This window comes from Ipomoea triloba, chromosome 11 (assembly GCF_003576645.1).
Source record: "Ipomoea triloba cultivar NCNSP0323 chromosome 11, ASM357664v1".
Taxonomy (NCBI): domain Eukaryota; kingdom Viridiplantae; phylum Streptophyta; class Magnoliopsida; order Solanales; family Convolvulaceae; genus Ipomoea; species Ipomoea triloba.
The window spans coordinates 14,733,362-14,743,926 of record NC_044926.1 but is presented as its reverse complement, the minus strand read 5'-3'; the positions used below and the strand labels follow the sequence as shown (position 1 = coordinate 14,743,926).

At 39.6% G+C, this 10,565-nt stretch overlaps 1 long non-coding RNA gene across 1 annotated transcript; it reads right to left on the bottom strand.

Moving 5' to 3' along the window:
- Positions 1 to 1,662: 1,662 nt before the first annotated feature.
- Positions 1,663 to 2,924, bottom strand: LOC115995620. Its single transcript, XR_004093540.1, has 4 exons — positions 2,885 to 2,924; positions 2,719 to 2,793; positions 2,528 to 2,608; positions 1,663 to 1,757 (listed from the first exon to the last, which is right to left on the bottom strand). It is a non-coding gene; the product is annotated as an uncharacterized LOC115995620 (long non-coding RNA).
- Between the last annotated feature and the right edge of the window lie 7,641 nt (positions 2,925 to 10,565).

The following is a 10,565-nucleotide window of genomic DNA, read 5'->3' as shown; positions in this document are numbered from 1 at the left end:
TATATATATATATATATATATATATATATATATATATATATAATGTATTACAAGTGCAAGTAGCAATTTCAATTAGTGAACCTAAGTGCTAGTAAATTGTATTACAAGTGCAAGTAAAATGCATTACAGGTGCAAGTAAAATGTACACTGAGCGTCAATACTAAGTACACCTAATGATATAACTAGTTGTACCTAACGTTATAATTAGGTGCACCTAGGTGGACTAATATTAACAATGTAAATTACTTGCAAATGTGCACCAGATATTTGCACTTATACCACAATTACTTGCACCAAAGTTCGAGTTATTTACGAAAATGTCACCGTGTCATTTTCTTAAAATTACATATGATTCGTTGATCTGGACATGTGAATGACTGCAAAATGTTCTCATTTCTTTCCTAGGTGAGAGTTCGCACATGAGCCCGTCCCTATATATATATATATATATATATATATATATATATATATATAATCACTAGTGCAGAAAACACTTTTAACGTCGGTTATTTGGACCCTACAACGTCGGTTTTTAACCGACGTTGTTGTAGGCGACATTATAAAGTAACTATACAACGTCGGTTATAAATAACCGATGTTGTATATATTTTTTTAATTTTTTTATTACTTTACACGTCGGTTGTTTACGAAAAACCGACGTGTAATGTTAATTTAAAAAAAAATTAATGACATACGCAGTCGGTTATTGACATAACCGACGTCGTATGTATTTTTTTAATTATTTTAATTAACATAACACGTCGGTTTTTTGCAAAAACCCGACGTAATATGTAATTCAAAAAATAAAAAAAAAATTATTTAGTTTATTTATACCCACCTCATACCTCATACATAATGATAACACAATCTGACATTAAAATCTTGGTTCAAAAAGTGGTGTATAACAATTTGACAGCATTCCTTATCTAATAATTCTAAGAAACAATCTCATATAACATTATGCTATTCTTGGAAACTAGAGTGTTATCTACTCCTCAGCAGAGCCCTCTCCACTCTTCTTGTGCTTTCTAGCAAACCTCTGGTTCCTCAAGAACTTGGGATCCATCCCTTTAGTAGAGGTATGGCAGTGCTTTCAATGGCCTCTCCACTCTTGATGCCATTTTTGTGGCCTTGTAGGACTGGTTGTGAAATGTGTGTAGATACCTTCACCCCAAGTTTATTGCAAATGTTTTTAGCAAGGGGAAGAGTGTATGCAGATTGCATGAAATATATAAGATAAATGTATAGTACTGTTATGGACCTGTTAAAACTTTAGGATAAAACCTCATTTTGTTACCTCCAAGGAGCCATTCTTTAAAGATTTTTGAATGCTTACAATTGTGTCCTTCAGAGTGTCATAGTCCATCGGATTTCCAATCTGCAGCAGAATGTTGAAGATTTAAGAAACTGTTGAACTATTCTAATATATGATTGGACAAGTAGTGTTATTTTATTACATTGAATTAGGAAATACCCTGTGAGAAATTTGCACATTCCTTAGCTTCCCATGACCAGTAAGTCCACTAGCTTTATTTCTGTCATCCAAGGGAACATAGGACAAGACTTCCTACAAATTTTGCAAAAATATGACATGCCATTTGATTTGATATAAAAAAGACTACTAGAAGAAGAATGAATCTTACCAATACACTGACAGGACCTAGGTAATTGTCATATTCTTCAATCATTTCAACAACATTCGGCCGCCATCCCAGCATTAGTAAGCACTCTTTTGGTCCCAAAGACCAATCCGATGCCTGCATTCAATAAGAAAATTTAGACAAAAAATTTGTTATGCATGTTGACAGGTGTAGAGACTGTTACTCAAGCATTGGACCTTAGAACCAAATCTTGTTCATTTCATGATGTTCTCAAGCCTTGCTCAGGGATGAAAAAAAAGTCCTGTGAATTACAAGCTTGAATAGGAAATTATTATTCTCAGGGATGAAGAAACTAGTCAAAAATTCTGAAAGTGTTCGAGAGTCGCTAAGGTGCCTTTCCAACATTACTTGGATGGCAGAAGAACTACTGAAAGTAGCTGATTATATCCAGCCAAATAAGTGGGTAAGTAGCTTAACATCTAAGACATAATTTACAAGCAATTTCAAGCATAAAGATCCAATTCAGACGTCACAAAACCTTATCATAATATACAGAATTCCAAGTAGCATACAATAGTAATTTCCATCACGCATGAAAATCTGAGTTCTTTTGGATCATAAATAGACCCAATCAGCTAAAAATAGTGAAATCATTGCATAAGGTAAATAACAACTTCCAACCTACTTCATCACTTCCAAATAGTTTTTTGACTAAATAATGCTACAAGATAAAGACTAAATCTCTTACCAAGTTAGGTTACATCAAGTGTGAGTTTGCCAAGAGTCTGTTTGCTCTTTATGTGTTTTCTCCCATTATTCCTCTACCCTTTATTATTACTCTGTATTATATTAAAATGAGGGATAAGGTCCCTAGAAAAACTAGGCTTGTTTCCTTTAATTATAAAACTCAACTGCAAATGTCTCACATCTTAGGTTTGGGACATCAAGGGACAAACAGCCTCACTTGTACAGGTTATGAAGGAGCATCAAGGGACATCTTTTGGCTCCTGCAAGATATGCAAGTCACAATTGATCTTAGCAATGCCCTATATTGGGGTGTGTGCATGTGTGTGAATTCAAAAAAGTTATATGATAAACTCTTGCTCAAAAACCAAACCTGCATCCAGAAGAAAAACTTCTTATCATCTGTATGAAATTTCAAAATATAAACCCTCCTAGCTGACTGATTAACCTGAATAGTTCAACAACAAAGAAGATCAACCGTGTGAATTTTCAACATGATTAATGGGGAAAAACTACTATACACAAGACTTGGCAAATACCTTTTCAAAAAAAAACCTCCTCTGGAACAATAATCTGATCCTAATGTTATCTTTTGTCAAGGAATACAACTTCCAGCCGTTCCAGGACAACTCAATTAGAAATGAGGAGCAATTTGGTTATTATTTATCAATGGAAAAGGAAGCACTGAGTACTACCTAATAGAATCACTTTTCACTTCTGCAAAGATTTTAATGTATGAAGGATACATCTTCAACAACATTAAGAGAACGATCAAACCATTGAAAATGAACAAGTCTTTCTTCACCCTTAAAATCAAAAGACAAGGCATTTAAGAACAATGGATGATACTACCTTACAAAAGCTTGTTTTCAGCAGTGAAAAAGACAAGGGAAGTTTTGATGCACATGTTTTCTAGTCTAGTAGAAAGAAACAAACAACAAAGTTTGAAATCCAATACCCTGCCTATATGAACAAGCCCTTTTCACGAATATAATTAATTCAACTTCAATACTTCAAAATTGAAGTAATAATTAAAATAAAAATAAAAAACTTACAATATGAAGAAGAAGACGAAGGTAGTGCGGCGGTACGGCGGAGTCGCGGTGGCTGTGCGGCTGTGGGCAGGTGATAAGCGCCAAGGATAGCACTTATAAGGGGTCTTTATTAGATTAAAAGCGCATCGTTTTGACATCCAATTACAACAATTGCATGCATTTCAGCTCAAATGCGATCAATTTCTTCTAACAACATTTCCAGAAAGAGTTTTGAAGTATTTCACAAGTTGGAGAGGGATTTGAAGCTAAAATAGAGCAAAAGACAAACAAGCCGAAATGCAGTAGCGCCCCACGCAGCCTCACACGCGTGTGGCTGGGCGTGGAATTATTCCAGAGAGCCACCACGCCACTCACACGCGTGTGAGCAAGCGTGGTCGGGCCAAGGGCTATTTTGGGAAATTTGTTCATTTTCTTTGTCACCTATATAAATCCCTTTTGCCCTAAACCTAGGAGGAAGGAGAGGAAGATAGATTAGAAAATTGATAGAATAGGATAGTTAGATCTAGAGGGTTTTCTTCCCTCTTGGGGGAAAATTCCTTCCATTCATAGTTATAATAGATCAAGGGCAAGAAGGAAGATTGGGATTCAAGATCAAGGTTGTAAGATCCCCTTTTTCAAGGGGTGGTAACCATTCTCTTCAATTTCTAATTCAATACTTGTTTCTTTGAATTTCCTTTTCCTTTTCTTGTTTCTTAGTATGCTAGAGTAGATTAGATAGGGGATTGGTGGCCCCATGGTAGATCTATGTGGATGTTTAATATTATTGCTTTGATTTGTGAATTGCTTGCTTGTTGGATGTTGAACTTGTGTGGATGATGTTATTTAAGCTTTGTGTCTTTTGTGGCCACATTAGGTAGCAAACCCAAAGGAAGTGAGTGTGCACGCGATAGCGGCTACCCACGAGTCTCACTCACCCACATCTCCGCTCTTAGTCCGAAAGGACAAGATCCGAGAGGAGTGGTAGACAAAGTGTTCGATGAAATGCCCCAACCGAATGAGGATGTGGGAGTCCAAAGTGTGACGCCACTTGGTAGTGTGCCATGAACTCCCTAGTCTATTCTACAACTTGCATTCACAAAACCAACCAAAGATAAACCACATGGAAAAGCCTAAAGCCCCAATCTCCACTTTACTTTTCTTTACTTTACACAACCTTTTATCAACCTTACCCTCTTACCAATGAATCCAACTCCTAGCCATTCCCGTAACTCTTTTCCTTTAACCTCTTAAATGCCAACACACCCATTCGATTCCCATTCATCATCCTTGAGAGACACGACACTCGGGGAGTCTTGACTCTTCGTTTTACCACTACACCTTAACATACCCACTCACCCCATACAAACATCATTGTCAGCAGGTGCGACGGTGGCTGTGTTGCGACGTCGGAGGCTCTGTTGCGGCGTCGTTTGGGAAGACGAAGAAGACAAAGGCGAGGGGCGGCGTTGGCTGTGCGACCGGGGGATGGCGGTGGCTGTGCAACGGAGCGGCGAATGCGACAAGGAAGACAAAGAAAAGGTGCGGCGACTCTGGCGAGGAAGAAAAATTCGACAATCTGAAATTTGAGCAAGTGTGTGGGTTTTTAATTAAGAAGCGATGATTTCAAAAAAAAATATTAAGAAGCGATTGATTGCCATACGACGTCAGCTATGTTACCAGCTGACGTCGTATCGCTTCTTCAATTTAAAATATAAATAATAATTGTAATATGGCGTCAGTTTTCCTATAAACTGACGTTGTATTTGAAATTTAAAAATAAATAAATAAACTAAAATGATCTACGACGTCGGTTATTTATATAACCGACGTCGTAGGTTATTCTCTATTTTTTTTTATATTTATAACGTCGGTTATTCGTTAATAACCGACGTTAAATTATTTTTATATATTTAATTAACCTTTAACGTCGGTTTTTCATATAACCGACGTTATATGTCCGACGTTATATGTGATTTCTGTAGTAGTGAATGATCAATGTTTTTGAATTATTTAATAAGTTTGATGGCAAATCCTACCATTATATTTCTATTTTTCATTTGGATCCTATCAACTTGGAGAGTGTCTAGATTAAGACACTTCTTGTATTCGGACTATCAAGATCGAGTAAATGAGAGTGTGGCTGACATGGTAAAAGAAAAAATCTGCCACACTTTTCTAGACCCTTTTTTTTACAAGCTGGAATTAGACTCCCAGCAAGGCACACTACACTTGTCCTATATCTATAATAGCTTCCAACAATTTGGAATCAATAGTCCATTTTTTGCACAAGCCATACATATTGCGTTAACAATAATGCGGGGAGGTGCTTTTGGTTAGTTAAATATCAGTTGTAGTTTTAGTCTTCTCGAGGACGGGGCCCCTTTTGGGGAGGAAAGGATAGTGGGTAGGAGTTCTCTTTCCCCCAGACTACTTTACTCACCGGAATTCATTCCACGTACAGAAACTAGGTTAAAAAAAGGGGCTCGAACTACAGGGATCTGATACCCACTTCCCTTGGTCTGGTAGCTAGGTATTTCACCTGTTCGGAAGATAAACTATAAGTCAATGAAGTGGGCTTGAACAGGAAGTTGGGCATTAAGGCTTGCCGAAACCCCAACAGTGCTCTTTCCCCTAGTGGTAGAACCGCCAGAAGTCAAGACTAGTTATCAATAGCCAAAAGAGAAGGAAGTTCTAAGACCGAATTCGTCCAGTTACAGAGAACCATGTTGGGATTGAGTTGAGCGCTTACTAGATGCGCAGTGTGCGGAGGACACTAGTACAAACTCTATCGTTAGATAGTAACTTCCTCTGCCGTTGATAGCTACTTCGAGGACGGCTACCATCAATATAAAATTCGAGAACATTGCTAGATTGTTAGTAAGGGAATCCCTAATGTCCCTCCCTCTTTCGTCTCGCTTTTCGAATGGGGCAATACAAGAAGATCTATAGTCTCCGACCCTTCCACTAGTTATCGAAAATGGTTGACATCTGCTCTTGAATAAGAATTGCTTCGGTAAGCCAATCCCGCACTCTTCCGCGTCCTTACTTGCCTGAAAGCTTAATAGGGGAAAGGGACGAGCGTAGTAAGAGATCAGTGCTGCTTTACTTTGGTGGTATCATATTTATAAAATAGTTGATCCCGTCTGCTTTTAGCTTTCCATGCTTTCCTGTTCTGGGGGAGTCTTCTTGAAAGGTAGTGAAGTGAGCCATTTTTTTCCCGCTTCTTTCTTGGTGCGATGGCATCAACAATTCTATCAGTTCTTGGTTTCTTTGGATGAAATTCCAAAAGAGAGGGGCTCTTAGGACCAGTTTGACATCTCATTCAAGAGAAAGTGAGTCACCCATCCAATTCATATATTCACAGGGGGCCCGAAAAAGAGAGTGAACTAAAATGATACACTACACGGACGCCATTTGGACCATACGAAAGCAAGCCCTGAACTGGTCAGTACCAACCAAGAAGATTGGCCTCGTTTATGGAAGTCATCAGGAATAGAACCGGTGGAAAGTCGTATGCAGAAGAGAAGTGCAAAATGGACAAAGACTTAAATTTAACAACAACAAAACAAGCAAGGGCTTCTAAATAATCACCAAGGAATCCGCTTCGCGGCTTTGAACTTCTTACTCACGCACAACGGCTTCTAAATACAATATGAATAGCTAAGTAGCGCTAGTCTAAACTAGAAGCCGTTGCTTGTTCTTTCGCGGTAGTTCGATCGTTGCTTGTTGGCTTTCGCGAAAGCCGTTGCTTGTTCGGTCTGCTCTGTCTTTTGAATCCGTCCGTTAGTTGTTTAGCTAGGGAAGTTTCTTCGATCTATTGGCAATTTCTCCTTAGTGAGAAGGTGTCTGAAATATCTCTCATGGGCCAGGCCTTTCCAAAGTCTAAAAAAAAAAAAAGCGTTATTTGCTATGGATTGAATGAGACTCTCTAATATAGTGCATTTCAATTCAAAAGATCGATTTCCTGCTTCTGCAAAGGGTGGAAAGGGCTCATCTGCTCTCTTCGGTTAAGCTATCCACGACACGAATACCTCTTTCCTCTAAATATAGATTTTCCTTTTCCCGGTCTTTTGTCTTGTAACAGCAATCGCATCTGGAATATCAAATCTAGCTCTTATCTGGTATGGTCCAACCCCTCTTCTGTCTGATGACAATTGAGAAGACCTTGCTAGCAAAGTAAGCAATCCAAGGGATGACTTTTCTTTTATTAAAAGGCACACTTCTATTTTCTCGCCTGTTCCCGACGGCTGTTTAGGAAACTGGAATTCCTTTAGTAAGATAGCTCATGAATGAAGCTTTCAAACCAATTCCTGATTTCAGGAGTTTTAGGAGTGCATATGAGTTCATGAGTGCATGAGTCAAGGTGCGCTTCTCTTCTAATCGAATATTTTCTATTAAAGCAAAGCCAAGAGGAGAAGTATACTAGTCCGGCGCAATCAGTTATCAACCAAACCATTCCTTTTGTTTTGCAACTAGATAGTCTCCCGAAACTGGTCAACTGGAAAATTCGGAACATTCCTTTATTTAATATTGAAAAAATTCTCCTGTAAAGACCATAGCATAGGCTCGCATCTGGCGGCATTTGCCCCACTAGCGGATTCATAAATTCCTCTCATTAGTCAAAAACTTGACTTAGGGCTTGCGATAAGCCAATCGTAGATAGGTTTTTATAATGAAAATGCTTTATATGTACGAGCCTTTGCTTTTAGACCCGATTTGTCGACTTCATCTGCCATGCTCTTAGCTTGGGTTCTTGCTTAATGGAATGAGGTGTCCCTTGTTCCTTCTTTTGCAATACTTCGTGTCTCCCATGCCCTACTTGCTTGCTTTGGTGCCTGGTCCAAGGAAAGGAGTCCAAGTCTGCCTTCGAATAAGAAATCACAAAGGCTTTCAAAAAAGCACCTTTTGACGACTTTGGGGATGCGAAGAAGATTTTAAACTACTTTCAAACCGTCACACGGATTCCGACCCAACTACCGTAAGAACAGAATGGAAGGGCAAAAAACGATTCTATGCGCATACGTGAAAGAACAAGCAACGGCTTTCGCCAATATTAAGACACTGCTAACCTGGTTTCCCGCTCCTTTCCTTGCTCGTGGCATACCCTTCACTTAATAGATGGACGAATGGAAGAAGGGGTCCCCTTTCGGCTTTTGGTTGGGAACAGAATATGATAGTTGTCCTCTCACACGCCCTTGAAGTCCGAAAAAACTTCCTTTGAATAGCTCGTCCCTAATACCCATTAGGGCCTTCCCCCTAAAAGAGAGTGACTTGCATTAGACTTTCAATTGGAACTGTTGAGTTCTCCTACTCAATGGGATTTGAAATTGAGAATTCCTCTGACTCTGACACGGATTTAATCAGTAAGCCTATAATGGGATTAGTTGTTATTTCATCTCTTTGATTGGGACACAAGAACCTTGCAACAATTCCTGTTGAAGGAGAAGGAGCTACATTCTAAAAGTAGAGGCTGATAGCCGGATTATCCTTTGATAGTCTTGATTGCTCTGCCGCTCTTTGAGCTCTTGCTTTTCCTCACATCCGGACCCCTTAATAAGCAGTTGGGACTGGACTGAGCATCTTCTTTTTAGAGTGATGAGGCAAAGTCTTATCAGATTAAGTAGAGGTCAGATTGAAGTGAAATCATAGATGCAACGAGAGAGGAAAGGGTGGGAGGGAAAAGGGGCTTTGATCTCCTTGAATTGTTAATTCACCCATTACTATTAGATAAGGACTGATTCGTTTCCAATTCATAAGGGAGTCTTGGTGATGACGGCAAAGACTGGGTTTTATTTGTTGATTTTGTATTAGAGCTCTAGGATTGGGCTTTGAAGCCCTATTTTTCGAGACTTTAATCTGAATTCGTTCCTGCCAAAGATGTTAATGATCTAGGTTTCCATTTCTGGTTTTCGGGAGGCTTTTTAACTTAACAACAACAAATAAACTTTTTCTAAATAAGATATTTGTTTTCCTAATCTAAATCACACATGAGAAAAGCCATTCTTTGGGACGTAGCTGGCGCACATGACGAAGGAGGATAGAGGGGGTTGAGGTCATAAGTAAACCAAAAATACTTATTTTTCTTCCTTCGGGTGGATCAACATACCCGTCCCACTTCAGTCGTAGTCTTAGACCCCTTCTCTCATTGAGAACCCATACCGTAGACCTCGTCAATGCCCGAGCGATGTCTTGTACTGTTGTTCTCTCAAACCGCTTTAAGAAATGAAATAAAGCATCATGAACACCTATACCTTTTACTGTAGTGCTTTTAGTACCCGCTTCCTTGGTACCGGCTTTTGGTTTGGAACTGAAAGGGGTCCTCTCACACGCCGAGGCCTAACCTCAGGCAAATTTTAACATTCTTAAGGAAATCCCGGAGCTCCCCCCTTCTCTTTGAAAAGTATGAGTCCCATCACTTAAATCCGAAGCAGAGCTCTTGTTTGTTCCGGTGGTTGTGGAGTCCCAGACAAAAGATGATTTTGTTACACAACCTTGCCCCTTATATACCATTAATAGCCGTTGCTAACTTTAGGTGGGATAAACATAGCAGGAGTCTCCAGCGGATGGGCGTCTCTAACGGCTTTCTTTAGGTGGGATAAGGGTGAAGCTTTAACGGAAGCCCTTCCTTCCTTGTTGGAAATTCTAAACCTACGTAGCTAATCTGGAAGCAGCTTTGGGGCTCAGTAAAAGTGCATTAGCCTTAGGCAAACTCAGTTTTCGTGGCAGGTAGCTAAGCTAACCCGGTGGAAATGAGAAATGAAACAAGCCAAATTTATGATCTATAGGGTTCGGTGGGATCCGTTAGCAGCTAACCCCTTCAAGTTAACCTCCCCGAGCAGGTTACCGAGGTAAACGAGCGACCATATTACAAGAAAGCAAGACCAATAAAACGTACGCAACAACCGGACCGCCGCCACCTCCTCCTCCGAATGCCTCCCACCAATAAACCTCCTTCGCGTCTCTCTTTGTACCACGGGATTCAAGTTAGAAATCTTATTTTCTTATCCAACACGCAACGGCGTGGAATACCGAATAAATAATGTACGGAGTAAGGAACCCTGATTTATCAGTTGGAGCTTCAGACTTCTCATTTTGCCTTGGTGCCCCCAGCATTCATGACTTTATTTAGTCCAGTTTCCGTTCTTAATAAGTTAGCCGGAGCAAGCAAGGTCTCCCCGCCTCCACC